This window comes from Apteryx mantelli, unplaced genomic scaffold, assembly GCF_036417845.1.
Source record: "Apteryx mantelli isolate bAptMan1 unplaced genomic scaffold, bAptMan1.hap1 HAP1_SCAFFOLD_34, whole genome shotgun sequence".
Taxonomy (NCBI): Eukaryota; Metazoa; Chordata; class Aves; order Apterygiformes; family Apterygidae; genus Apteryx; species Apteryx mantelli.
Genome location: NW_027118693.1, coordinates 3,474,802 through 3,487,082, shown reverse-complemented (window position 1 = coordinate 3,487,082; position 12,281 = coordinate 3,474,802).

Genomic DNA, 12,281 nt, shown 5'->3' with positions numbered 1-12,281 from the left:
GTCATGTGGGTGGAGTTTGTGTTTGTGATGTCCCTTGTGTCTCTGTGCCTGATAGGCCAGTGCTGGTGCTGTGGCTGCAGGTTGTGGTTGTGATGTCACTTGTGGGTCAGTGCCTGATAGGCCAGTGCTGGTGCTGTGGGTGGAGTTTGTGGTTGTGGTGTCACTTGTGGCTGAGTGCCTGATAGGCCAGTGCTGGTGATGTGGCTGGAGTTTGTGTTTGTGATGTCACTTGTGGCTGAGTGCCTGATAGGCCAGTGCTGGTCGTGTGACTGCAGTTTGTGGTTGTGATGTCACTTGTGGCTGAGTGCCTGATAGGCCAGTGCTGGTGCTGTTGGTGGATTTTGTGTTTGTGATGTCACTTGTGGCTGACTGCCTGATAGGCCAGTGCTGGTGATGTGGGTGGAGTTTGTGGTTGTGATGTCACTTGTGGCTCAGTGCCTGATAGGCCAGTGCTGGTGATGTGGGTGGGGTTTGTGGTTGTGGTGTCACTTGTGGCTCAGTGCCTGATAGGCCAGTGCTGGTGATGTGCGTGCTATTTGTGTTTATGATGTCACTTGTGGCTCAGTGTCTGATAGGCCAGTGCTGGTGCTGTGGGTGCAGTTTGTGGTTGTGATGTCACTTGTGGGTCAGTGCCTGATAGGCCAGTGCTGGTGCTGTGGGTGGAGATTGTGTTTGTGATGTCACTTGTGGCTGAGTGCCTGATAGGCCAGTGCTGGTGATGTGGGTGGGGTTTGTGGTTGTGGTGTCACTTGTGGCTGAGTGCCTGATAGGCCAGTGCTGGTGCTGTGGGTGCAGTTTGTGTTTGTGATGTCACTTGTGGCTGAGTGCCTGATAGGCCAGTGCTGGTGCTGTGGGTGCAGTTTGTGGTTGTGATGTCACTTGTGGCTGAGTGCCTGATAGGCCAGTGCTGGTGATGTGGGTGCAGTTTGTGTTTGTGATGTCACTTGTGGCTGAGTGCCTGATAGGCCAGTGCTGGTGCTGTGGGTGCAGTTTGTGGTTGTGATGTCACTTGTGGCTGAGTGCCTGATAGGCCAGTGCTGGTGCTGTGGGTGGAGTTTGTGGTTGTGGTGTCACTTGTGGCTGAGTGCCTGATAGGCCAGTGCTGGTGCTGTGGGTGGAGTTTGTGTTTGTGATGTCACTTGTGGCTGACTGCCTGATAGGCCTGTGCTGGTCCTATGGCTGCAGTTTGTTTTTGTGATGTCACTTGTGGCTCAAGCCTGATAGGCCAGTGCTGGTCCTGTGGCTACAATGTGTAGTTGTAATGTCACCTGTGGCTGAGTGCCTGATAGGCCAGTGCTGGTGATGTGGGTGCAGGTTGTGGTTGTGATGTCACTTGTGGCTGAGTGCCTGATAGGCCAGTGCTGGTGCTGTGGGTGGAGTTTGTGTTTGTGATGTCACTTGTGGCTCAGTGCCTGATAGGCCAGTGCTGGTGCTGTGGGTGCAGTTTGTGTTTGTGATGTCACTTGTGGCTGAGTGCCTGATAGGCCAGTGCTGGTGCTGTGGGTGGAGTTTGTGTTTGTGATGTCACTTGTGGCTCAGTGCCTGATAGGCCAGTGCTGGTGCTGTGGGTGCAGTTTGTGGTTGTGATGTCACTTGTGGCTGAGTGCCTGATAGGCCAGTGCTGGTGATGTGGGTGCAGTTTGTGTTTGTGATGTCACTTGTGGCTGAGTGCCTGATAGGCCAGTGCTGGTCCTGTGGGTGGGGTTTGTGCTTGTGATGTCACTTGTGGCTGAGTGCCTGATAGGCCAGTGCTGGTGCTGTGGGTGGAGTTTGTGTTTGTGATGTCACTTGTGGGTCAGTGCCTGATAGGCCAGTGCTGGTCCTGTGGGTGCAATTTATGTTTGTGATTTCACTTGTGGCTGACTGCCTGATAGGCCTGTGCTGGTCCTATGGCTGCAGTTTGTGTTTGTTATGTCACTTGTGGCTCAAGCCTGATAGGCCAGTGCTGGTCCTGTGGCTACAATTTGTAGTTGTAATGTCACCTGTGGCTGAGTGCCTGATAGGCCAGTGCTGGTGCTGTGGGTGCAGTTTGTGGTTGTAATGTCACTTGTGGCTCAGTGCCTGATAGGCCAGTGCTGGTGCTGTGGGTGCAGTTTGTGGTTGTGATGTCACTTGTGGCTGAGTGCCTGATAGGCCAGTGCTGGTGCTGTGGGTGGAGTTTGTGCTTGTGATGTCACTTGTGGCTCAGTGCCTGATAGGCCAGTGCTGGTGCTGTGGGTGCAGTTTGTGGTTGTAATGTCACTTGTGGCTGAGTGCCTGATAGGCCAGTGCTGGTGCTGTGGGTGCAGTTTGTGGTTGTGATGTCACTTGTGGCTGAGTGCCTGATAGGCCAGTGCTGGTGCTGTGGGTGGAGTTTGTGCTTGTGATGTCACTTGTGGCTCAGTGCCTGATAGGCCAGTGCTGGTGATGTGGGTGCAGGTTGTGGTTGTGATGTCACTTGTGGCTGAGTGCCTGATAGGCCAGTGCTGGTGCTGTGGGTGGAGTTTGTGTTTGTGATGTCACTTGTGGGTCAGTGCCTGATAGGCCAGTGCTGGTGCTGTGGGTGGAGATTGTGTTTGTGATGTTACTTGTGGGTCAGTGCCTGATAGGCCAGTGCTGGTGCTGTGGGTGCAGTTTGTGTTTGTGATGTCACTTGTGGGTCAGTGCCTGATAGGCCAGTGCTGGTGCTGTGGGTGGAGTTTGTGTTTGTGATGTCACTTGTGGCTGAGTGCCTGATAGGCCAGTGCTGGTGCTGTGGGTGCAGTTTGTGTTTGTGATGTCACTTGTGGCTCAGTGCCTGATAGGCCAGTGCTGGTGCTGTGGGTGCAGTTTGTGTTTGTGATGTCACTTGTGGCTGAGTGCCTGATAGGCAAGTGTTGGTAATGTGGGTGGAATTTGTGTTTGTGATGTCACTTGTGGCTCAGTGCCTGATAGGCCAGTGCTGGTCCTGTGGGTGCAGGTTGTGGTTGTGATGTCACTTGTGGCTGACTGCCTGATAGGCCTGTGCTGGTCCTATGGCTGCAGTGTGTGTTTGTGATGTCACTTGTGGCTCAAGCCTGATAGGCCAGTGCTGGTCCTGTGGCTACAATTTGTAGTTGTAATGTCACCTGTGGCTGAGTGCCTGATAGGCCAGTGCTGGTGATGTGGGTGCAGGTTGTGGTTGTGATGTCACTTGTGGCTGAGTGCCTGATAGGCCAGTGCTGGTGCTGTGGGTGGGGTTTGTGTTTGTGATGTCACTTGTGTCTGAGTGCCTGATAGGCCAGTGCTGGTGCTGTGGGTACAGTTTGTGTTTGTGATGTCCCTTGTGTCTCTGTGCCTGATAGGCCAGTGCTGGTGCTGTGGCTGCAGGTTGTGGTTGTGATGTCACTTGTGGGTCAGTGCCTGATAGGCCAGTGCTGGTGCTGTGGGTGGAGTTTGTGGTTGTGATGTCACTTGTGGCTCAGTGCCTGATAGGCCAGTGCTGGTCATGTGGGTGGAGTTTGTGTTTGTGATGTCACTTGTGGCTGAGTGCCTGATAGGCCAGTGCTGGTGCTGTGGGTGGGGTTTGTGTTTGTGATGTCACTTGTGGCTCAGTGCCTGATAGGCCAGTGCTGGTGATGTGCGTGCTATTTGTGTTTATGATGTCACTTGTGGCTGAGTGCCTGATAGGCCAGTGCTGGTGCTGTGGGTGGAGTTTGTGTTTGTGATGTCACTTGTGGCTCAGTGCCTGATAGGCCAGTGCTGGTGCTGTGGGTGCAGTTTGTGTTTGTGATGTCACTTGTGGCTCAGTGCCTGATAGGCCAGTGCTGGTGCTGTGGGTGGAGTTTGTGTTTGTGATGTCCCTTGTGTCTCTGTGCCTGATAGGCCAGTGCTGGTGCTGTGGCTGCAGGTTGTGGTTGTGATGTCACTTGTGGGTCAGTGCCTGATAGGCCAGTGCTGGTGCTGTGGGTGGAGTTTGTGGTTGTGATGTCACTTGTGGCTCAGTGCCTGATAGGCCAGTGCTGGTGCTGTGGGTGGAGTTTGTGTTTGTGATGTCCCTTGTGTCTCTGTGCCTGATAGGCCAGTGCTGGTGCTGTGGCTGCAGGTTGTGGTTGTGATGTCACTTGTGGCTCAGTGCCTGATAGGCCAGTGCTGGTGCTGTGGGTGGAGTTTGTGGTTGTGATGTCACTTGTGGCTGAGTGCCTGATAGGCCAGTGCTGGTCTCATGGCTGCAGTTTTTGTTTGTGATGTCACTTGTGTCTCAGTGCCTGATAGGCCAGTGCTGGTGCTGTGGGTGGAGTTTCTGGTTGTGATGTCACTTGTGGCTCAGTGCCTGATAGGCCAGTGCTGGTGCTGTGGGTGCAGTTTGTGTTTGTGATGTCACTTGTGGCTGAGTGCCTGATAGGCCAGTGCTGGTGATGTGGGTGGGGTTTGTGGTTGTGGTGTCACTTGTGGCTGAGTGCCTGATAGGCCAGTGCTGGTGATGTGGGTGGGGTTTGTGATTGTGGTGTCACTTGTGGCTCAGTGCCTGATAGGCCAGTGCTGGTGATGTGCGTGCTATTTGTGTTTATGATGTCACTTGTGGCTCAGTGTCTGATAGGCCAGTGCTGGTGCTGTGGGTGCAGTTTGTGGTTGTGATGTCACTTGTGGGTCAGTGCCTGATAGGCCAGTGCTGGTGCTGTGGGTGGAGATTGTGTTTGTGATGTCACTTGTGGCTGAGTGCCTGATAGGCCAGTGCTGGTGATGTGGGTGGGGTTTGTGGTTGTGGTGTCACTTGTGGCTGAGTGCCTGATAGGCCAGTGCTGGTGCTGTGGGTGCAGTTTGTGTTTGTGATGTCACTTGTGGCTGAGTGCCTGATAGGCCAGTGCTGGTGCTGTGGGTGGAGTTTGTGGTTGTGGTGTCACTTGTGGCTGAGTGCCTGATAGGCCAGTGCTGGTGCTGTGGGTGGAGTTTGTGTTTGTGATGTCACTTGTGGGTCAGTGCCTGATAGGCCAGTGCTGGTGCTGTGGGTGGGGTTTGTGTTTGTGATGTCACTTGTGGGTCAGTGCCTGATAGGCCTGTGCTGGTCCTATGGCTGCAGTTTGTTTTTGTGATGTCACTTGTGGCTCAAGCCTGATAGGCCAGTGCTGGTCCTGTGGCTACAATTTGTAGTTGTAATGTCACCTGTGGCTGAGTGCCTGATAGGCCAGTGCTGGTGATGTGGGTGCAGGTTGTGGTTGTGATGTCACTTGTGGCTGAGTGCCTGATAGGCCAGTGCTGGTGCTGTGGGTGGAGTTTGTGTTTGTGATGTCACTTGTGGCTCAGTGCCTGATAGGCCAGTGCTGGTGCTGTGGGTGCAGTTTGTGTTTGTGATGTCACTTGTGGCTGAGTGCCTGATAGGCCAGTGCTGGTGCTGTGGGTGGAGTTTGTGTTTGTGATGTCACTTGTGGCTCAGTGCCTGATAGGCCAGTGCTGGTGCTGTGGGTGCAGTTTTTGTTTGTGATGTCACTTGTGGCTGAGTGCCTGATAGGCCAGTGCTGGTGCTGTGGGTGGAGTTTGTGTTTGTGATGTCCCTTGTGTCTCTGTGCCTGATAGGCCAGTGCTGGTGCTGTGGCTGCAGGTTGTGGTTGTGATGTCACTTGTGTCTGAGTGCCTGATAGGCCAGTGCTGGTGCTGTGGGTGGAGTTTGTGGTTGTGATGTCACTTGTGGCTCAGTGCCTGATAGGCCAGTGCTGGTCATGTGGGTGGAGTTTGTGTTTTTGATGTCCCTTGTGTCTCTGTGCCTGATAGGCCAGTGCTGGTGCTGTGGCTGCAGGTTGTGGTTGTGATGTCACTTGTGGGTCAGTGCCTGATAGGCCAGTGCTGGTGCTGTGGGTGGAGTTTGTGGTTGTGATGTCACTTGTGGCTGAGTGCCTGATAGGCCAGTGCTGGTCTCATGGCTGCAGTTTTTGTTTGTGATGTCACTTGTGGCTCAGTGCCTGATAGGCCAGTGCTGGTGCTGTGGGTGGAGTTTCTGGTTGTGATGTCACTTGTGGCTCAGTGCCTGATAGGCCAGTGCTGGTGCTGTGGGTGCAGTTTGTGTTTGTGATGTCACTTGTGGTTGAGTGCCTGATAGGCCAGTGCTGGTGATGTGGGTGGGGTTTGTGGTTGTGGTGTCACTTGTGGCTGAGTGCCTGATAGGCCAGTGCTGGTGCTGTGGGTGCAGTTTGTGCTTGTGATGTCACTTGTGGCTGAGTGCCTGATAGGCCAGTGCTGGTCATGTGGGTGGAGTTTTCGTTTCTGATGTCACTTGTGGCTGAGTGCCTGATAGGCCAGTGCTGGTCCTGTGGGTGCAGTTTGTGGTTGTGATGTCACTTGTGGCTGAGTGCCTGATAGGCCAGTGCTGGTCCTGTGGGTGGAGATTGTGTTTGTGATGTCACTTGTGGCTGACTGCCTGATAGGCCTGTGCTGGTCCTATGGCTGCAGTTTGTTTTTGTGATGTCACTTGTGGCTCAAGCCTGATAGGCCAGTGCTGGTCCTGTGGCTATAATTTGTAGTTGTAATGTCACCTGTGGCTGAGTGCCTGATAGGCCAGTGCTGGTGATGTGGGTGGAGTTTGTGGTTGTGATGTCACTTGTGGCTGAGTGCCTGATAGGCCAGTGCTGGTCCTGTGGGTGGGGTTTGTGGTTGTGATGTCACTTGTGTCTGAGTGCCTGATAGGCCAGTGCTGGTGCTGTGGGTGCAGTTTGTGGTTGTGATGTCACTTGTGGCTGAGTGCCTGATAGGCCAGTGCTGGTGATGTGGGTGCAGTTTGTGCTTGTGATGTCACTTGTGGGTCAGTGCCTGATAGGCCAGTGCTGGTGCTGTGGGTGCAGTTTGTGTTTGTGATGTCACCTGTGGCTGAGTGCCTGATAGGCCAGTGCTGGTGCTGTGGGTGGAGTTTGTGTTTGTGATGTCACTTGTGGCTCAGTGCCTGATAGGCCAGTGCTGGTGCTGTGGGTGGAGTTTGTGTTTGTGATGTCCCTTGTGTCTCTGTGCCTGATAGGCCAGTGCTGGTGCTGTGGCTGCAGGTTGTGGTTGTGATGTCACTTGTGGGTCAGTGCCTGATAGGCCAGTGCTGGTGCTGTGGGTGGAGTTTGTGGTTGTGATGTCACTTGTGGCTCAGTGCCTGATAGGCCAGTGCTGGTCATGTGGGTGGAGTTTGTGTTTGTGATGTCCCTTGTGTCTCTGTGCCTGATAGGCCAGTGCTGGTGCTGTGGCTGCAGGTTGTGGTTGTGATGTCACTTGTGGGTCAGTGCCTGATAGGCCAGTGCTGGTGCTGTGGGTGGAGTTTGTGGTTGTGGTGTCACTTGTGGCTGAGTGCCTGATAGGCCAGTGCTGGTGATGTGGCTGGAGTTTGTGTTTGTGATGTCACTTGTGGCTGAGTGCCTGATAGGCCAGTGCTGGTCGTGTGACTGCAGTTTGTGGTTGTGATGTCACTTGTGGCTGAGTGCCTGATAGGCCAGTGCTGGTGCTGTTGGTGGATTTTGTGTTTGTGATGTCACTTGTGGCTGACTGCCTGATAGGCCAGTGCTGGTGATGTGGGTGGAGTTTGTGGTTGTGATGTCACTTGTGGCTGAGTGCCTGATAGGCCAGTGCTGGTGCTGTGGGTGCAGTTTGTGGTTGTGATGTCACTTGTGGCTGAGTGCCTGATAGGCCAGTGCTGGTGCTGTGGGTGGAGTTTGTGCTTGTGATGTCACTTGTGGCTCAGTGCCTGATAGGCCAGTGCTGGTGCTGTGGGTGCAGTTTGTGTTTGTGATGTCACTTGTGGGTCAGTGCCTGATAGGCCAGTGCTGGTCCTGTGGGTGGAGATTGTGTTTGTGATGTCACTTGTGGCTGAGTGCCTGATAGGCCAGTGCTGGTGATGTTGGTGGAATTTGTGGTTGTGATGTCACTTGTGGCTCAGTGCCTGATAGGCCAGTGCTGGTCCTGTGGCTACAATTTGTAGTTGTAATGTCACCTGTGGCTGAGTGCCTGATAGGCCAGTGCTGGTGCTGTGGGTGGAGTTTGTGGTTGTGATGTCACTTGTGGCTCAGTGCCTGATAGGCCAGTGCTGGTGCTGTGGGTGCAGTTTGTGTTTGTGATGTCCCTTGTGTCTCTGTGCCTGATAGGCCAGTGATGGTCCTGTGGGTGGAGATTGTGTTTGTGATGTCACTTGTGGCTCAGTGCCTGATAGGCCAGTGCTGGTGCTGTGGGTGGAGTTTGTGGTTGTGATGTCACTTGTGGCTCAGTGCCTGATAGGCCAGTGCTGGTGCTGTGGGTGCAGTTTTTGTTTGTGATGTCACTTGTGGCTGAGTGCCTGATAGGCCAGTGCTGGTGCTGTGGGTGCAGTTTGTGGTTGTTAGGTCACTTGTGGCTGAGTGCCTGATAGGCCAGTGCTGGTGCTGTGGGTGGAGTTTGTGCTTGTGATGTCACTTGTGGCTCAGTGCCAGCTAGGCCAGTGCTGGTGCTGTGGGTACAGTTTGTGGTTGTGAGGTCACTTGTAGCTCTGTGCCTGATAGGCCAGTGCTGGTGCTGTGGGTGGAGTTTGTTCTTGTGATGTCACTTGTGGCTGAGTGCCTGATAGGCCAGTGCTGGTGCTGTGGCTGCAGGTTGTGGTTGTGATGTCACTTGTGGCTCAGTGCCTGATAGGCCAGTGCTGGTGCTGTGGGTGGAGTTTGTGGTTGTGATGTCACTTGTGGCTCAGTGCCTGATAGGCCAGTGCTGGTGCTGTGGGTGCAGTTTGTGTTTGTGATGTCACTTGTGGCTGAGTGCCTGATAGGCCAGTGCTGGTGATGTGGGTGCAGTTTTTGTTTGTGATGTCACTTGTGGCTGAGTGCCTGATAGGCCAGTGCTGGTGCTGTGTGTGCAGGTTATGTTTGTGAGGTCACTTGTGGCTCAGTGCCTGATAGGCCAGTGCTGGTGATGTGCGTGCTATTTGTGTTTATGATGTTCACTTGTGGCTCAGTGTCTGATAGGCCAGTGCTGGTGCTGTGGGTGCAGTTTGTGGTTGTGATGTCACTTGTGGCTCAGTGCCTGATAGGCCAGTGCTGGTGCTGTGGGTGGAGATTGTGTTTGTGATGTCACTTGTGGCTGAGTGCCTGATAGGCCAGTGCTGGTGCTGTGGGTGGAATTTGTGTTTGTGATGTCACTTGTGGCTCAGTGCCTGATAGGCCAGTGCTGGTGCTGTGGGTGGAGTTTGTGTTTGTGATGTCACTTGTGGGTCAGTGCCTGATAGGCCAGTGCTGGTGCTGTGGGTGCAATTTATGTTTGTGATGTCACTTGTGGCTGAGTGCCTGATAGGCCTGTGCTGGTCCTATGGCTGCAGTTTGTGTTTGTTATGTCACTTGTGGCTCAAGCCTGATAGGCCAGTGCTGGTCCTGTGGCTACAATTTGTAGTTGTAATGTCACCTGTGGCTGAGTGCCTGATAGGCCAGTGCTGGTGCTGTGGGTACAGTTTGTGGCTGTGATGTCACTTGTGGCTGAGTGCCTGATAGGCCAGTGCTGGTTATGTGGGTGGGGTTTGTGCTTGTGATGTCACTTGTGGCTCAGTGCCTGATAGGCCAGTGCTGGTGCTGTGGGTGCAGTTTGTGGTTGTAATGTCACTTGTGGCTCAGTGCCTGATAGGCCAGTGCTGGTGCTGTGGGTGCAGTTTGTGGTTGTGATGTCACTTGTGGCTGAGTGCCTGATAGGCCAGTGCTGGTGCTGTGGGTGGAGTTTGTGCTTGTGATGTCACTTGTGGCTCAGTGCCTGATAGGCCAGTGCTGGTCCTGTGGGTGGGGTTTGTGGTTGTGGTGTCACTTGTGGCTCAGTGCCTGATAGGCCAGTGCTGGTGATGTGCGTGCTATTTGTGTTTATGATGTCACTTGTGGCTCAGTGTCTGATAGGCCAGTGCTGGTGCTGTGGGTGCAGTTTGTGGTTGTGATGTCACTTGTGGGTCAGTGCCTGATAGGCCAGTGCTGGTGCTGTGGGTGGAGATTGTGTTTGTGATGTCACTTGTGGCTGAGTGCCTGATAGGCCAGTGCTGGTGATGTGGGTGGGGTTTGTGGTTGTGGTGTCACTTGTGGCTGAGTGCCTGATAGGCCAGTGCTGGTGCTGTGGGTGCAGTTTGTGTTTGTGATGTCACTTGTGGCTGAGTGCCTGATAGGCCAGTGCTGGTGCTGTGGGTGCAGTTTGTGGTTGTGATGTCACTTGTGGCTGAGTGCCTGATAGGCCAGTGCTGGTGCTGTGGGTGGGGTTTGTGGTTGTGATGTCACTTGTGGCTGAGTGCCTGATAGGCCAGTGCTGGTGCTGTGGGTGGAGTTTGTGTTTGTGATGTCACTTGTGGGTCAGTGCCTGATAGGCCAGTGCTGGTGCTGTGGGTGGGGTTTGTGTTTGTGATGTCACTTGTGGCTGACTGCCTGATAGGCCTGTGCTTGTCCTATGGCTGCAGTTTGTTTTTGTGATGTCACTTGTGTCTCAGTGCCTGATCGGCCAGTGCTGGTGCTGTGGGTGCAGTTTGTGTTTGTGATGTCACTTGTGGCTGAGTGCCTGATAGGCCAGTGCTGGTCCTGTGGGTGGGGTTTGTGGTTGTGATGTCACTTGTGGCTCAGTGCCTGATAGGCCAGTGCTGGTGCTGTGGGTGCAGTTTGTGGTTGTTAGGTCACTTGTGGGTCAGTGCCTGATAGGCCAGTGCTGGTGATGTGGGTGGAGTTTGTGTTTGTGATGTCCCTTGTGTCTCTGTGCCTGATAGGCCAGTGCTGGTGCTGTGGGTGCAGTTTTTGTTTGTGATGTCACTTGTGGCTCAGTGCCTGATAGGCCAGTGCTGGTGCTGTGGGTGCAGTTTGTGTTTGTGATGTCACTTGTGGCTGAGTGCCTGATAGGCCAGTGCTGGTGCTGTGGGTGGAGTTTGTGTTTGTGATGTCACTTGTGGCTCAGTGCCTGATAGGCCAGTGCTGGTGCTGTGGGTGCAGTTTGTGTTTGTGATGTCACTTGTGGCTGAGTGCCTGATAGGCCAGTGCTGGTGCTGTGGCTGCAGGTTGTGGTTGTGATGTCACTTGTGGCTCAGTGCCTGATAGGCCAGTGCTGGTGCTGTGGGTGCAGTTTGTGTTTGTGATGTCACTTGTGGCTGAGTGCCTGATAGGCCAGTGCTGGTGCTGTGGGTGGAGTTTGTGTTTGTGATGTCCCTTGTGTCTCTGTGCCTGATAGGCCAGTGCTGGTGCTGTGGCTGCAGGTTGTGGTTGTGATGTCACTTGTGTCTGAGTGCCTGATAGGCCAGTGCTGGTGCTGTGGGTGGAGTTTGTGGTTGTGATGTCACTTGTGGCTCAGTGCCTGATAGGCCAGTGCTGGTCATGTGGGTGGAGTTTGTGTTTGTGATGTCCCTTGTGTCTCTGTGCCTGATAGGCCAGTGCTGGTGCTGTGGCTGCAGGTTGTGGTTGTGATGTCACTTGTGGGTCAGTGCCTGATAGGCCAGTGCTGGTGCTGTGGGTGGAGTTTGCGGTTGTGATGTCACTTGTGGCTGAGTGCCTGATAGGCCAGTGCTGGTGTCATGGCTGCAGTTTTTGTTTGTGATGTCACTTGTGGCTCAGTGCCTGATAGGCCAGTGCTGGTGCTGTGGGTGGAGTTTCTGGTTGTGATGTCACTTGTGGCTCAGTGCCTGATAGGCCAGTGCTGGTGCTGTGGGTGCAGTTTGTGTTTGTGATGTCACTTGTGGCTGAGTGCCTGATAGGCCAGTGCTGGTGATGTGGGTGGGGTTTGTGGTTGTGGTGTCACTTGTGGCTGAGTGCCTGATAGGCCAGTGCTGGTGCTGTGGGTGCAGTTTGTGCTTGTGATGTCACTTGTGGCTGAGTGCCTGATAGGCCAGTGCTGGTCATGTGGGTGGAGTTTTCGTTTCTGATGTCACTTGTGGCTGAGTGCCTGATAGGCCAGTGCTGGTCCTGTGGGTGCAGTTTGTGGTTGTGATGTCACTTGTGGCTGAGTGCCTGATAGGCCAGTGCTGGTCCTGTGGGTGGAGATTGTGTTTGTGATGTCACTTGTGGCTGACTGCCTGATAGGCCTGTGCTGGTCCTATGGCTGCAGTTTGTTTTTGTGATGTCACTTGTGGCTCAAGCCTGATAGGCCAGTGCTGGTCCTGTGGCTACAATTTGTAGTTGTAATGTCACCTGTGGCTGAGTGCCTGATAGGCCAGTGCTGGTGATGTGGGTGGAGTTTGTGCTTGTGATGTCACTTGTGGCTGAGTGCCTGATAGGCCAGTGCTGGTCCTGTGGGTGGGGTTTGTGGTTGTGATGTCACTTGTGTCTGAGTGCCTGATAGGCCAGTGCTGGTGCTGTTGGTGGATTTTGTGGTTGTGATGTCACTTGTGGCTGAGTGCCTGATAGGCCAGTGCTGGT